Here is a 2,044-nt window from a genome sequence, read left to right as displayed (position 1 = left end):
CTATGTTATGCGCAACGTGAGTTAAGGATTTTCCTGGAAGAAGGTAAAACAAAAATCTTGGAGCTATGCTCCACTTTTATTCACTGATCGATAAAGATTGATTTAAAAATTTATGGGAAAGCGGGTCACGGTGTTGCTAACTCGTTTAAGCATTAATGATAGGGGTTATTAACATTCCCCTCATTAGTACATATTTTCATTTGACATCGTCTCAATTAACCCTACTACCTTTAATTTATTTAATTAAAAATCGTCAACGCATACAATTTACTTGCGAATCACACAAACAGCAAGGTAAATTTAAACAGCATTTTCCACTCTCCCCTCTGAGCTGAAAACAATCCAAGATAAACAAAAATATCGGCCCATCAACAAAATCGAAAGTTGTCGTGGCCGAAAACCGGAAAATATTCCATTGTAGTGACACGGCGGCACCAATCCGGACGGTGCACAACCAGAGGCGGATTTTTGATTTTTGCTTTTTCTGCCGCCACCGCCACCACCACCTGGATGGCGACACCTTCGAATGAAGCCAAAATAAAAGTCCAATCACAAAATCATCAAAGACGGATATTTTACTTCTTCGTAGAATTCCATCCACCACAACGACGCGTGACTAGCTACTCTCAGCAAAACGACGTTGAGGACGTTGCGGGATGGCCATGCCGTTTGACCAGTCAGTGTGCAGTCCCGCATCACTTTTACTCTCGTGCCCAAAACTTAACCGTACCATGTGTGAAACGGTTTGGAAGCGGATCCAAAAAAAAAATGAACATTTCAAACTTGCACACGGTGTCCTCTGACCAAAACCAAAACTGAGGGAGCACAAACACCAAACAACCGGCCGATCCGTAGAGGTGGAAGGCGGTCAGAGGCGAATCTCAAGTTCGAACACTCCGGTGAACAGGTTTTCGGATTGGGAGGCAACGAGCCACTTGTGATGCGAAAGTGGCGCAGCGGCAGCAAGGTGCGGTCCGGCTCCGGGTGAAAGATAAGCCTTGACTTGACAAGTTTGGTCAGTTTACTTCCTGGTACAAAACGCAAAACGACAATGAGGCGGCCATCGGTGTACACCGGGGAGGGGGTGCAAGAGATGAAAAATGCCAGATCTTACGTGCGATTGTTGTTTTGGTCGTGTTGGCTTTCTTTTGGCAGTAATCGAAAATGAATAGGAATGATCGGTGTTTTGGCTTTGTTCGGCGTGGATTGCGGACCGGTCAAATATGGGTAATGGCTGGGAAATGATTTTCAACGACGACGAGAGACTGGTGCGGAGAATGGGTTTGTTGTTTCGGAGCAGCTTAGTGTTCAACAATTCGACTGGCTATCGGAACTGCTCCTGAAGGTCGTTATGCAATTTCCTAGCGAGAGGCGGATGCTAAGGATAGCGTCTGAGTTGGTTTTTATCCGACAAGTTTCTCGGATTACTGAAGTGGAACCTGATTAGTTGTTCATCCATTAAGAAAGCAGTTCTCGATTTTTTTTATTGAGACCCACTTTCAGATATTCCATGGACCCATACATATTTTATGTAGTGTTTTATCCCCGGGACATCCTGGAGAACCTTTCGCGGGAAGTTTGCTTAAAATCTCGTTTCTCGATCTGGGACTATTCACACTCAAGGACATGGAAAATATTTTGAAATATTTGAATAAGACAAAAAAATATATCGTGGAAAAACAATAATTGTAATCCCAGACGCGATAAAATTTTAAGAAGTTGCCCCCTCTATTTAAACATGGCGCTTCATTTAAAGGGACATAAGATTCTGCTCTCGTCTGCAATCAAGTCCCCTTGAACTTTAAAAATTTGAAATTGTTTTATCTTTGGCTTTTCTGATTACTGGTCGATCAAAACGCTACGATCTTGTAGGTCCGATATTACGATCTATGGACTTGGTCTTCTTCTAAAACTAACCCTGAAGGAGATCTCAACCCCAGGACGATAAAACTGTAACCAGCACTTTTTCATGAAGACTGAAAACCCGCTGCAAAATTACTAATTCTTCAAGGTGTTTCTACTTTTTCGAAAGTCTAGACTTTTC

This window comes from Ochlerotatus camptorhynchus, unplaced genomic scaffold (assembly GCF_037179485.1).
Source record: "Ochlerotatus camptorhynchus isolate MF236.1 unplaced genomic scaffold, CSIRO-AGI_Acam_v1.1 ptg000033l, whole genome shotgun sequence".
Lineage (NCBI taxonomy): Eukaryota > Metazoa > Arthropoda > Insecta > Diptera > Culicidae > Ochlerotatus > Ochlerotatus camptorhynchus.
Note: the sequence above shows the minus strand (reverse complement) of the source record.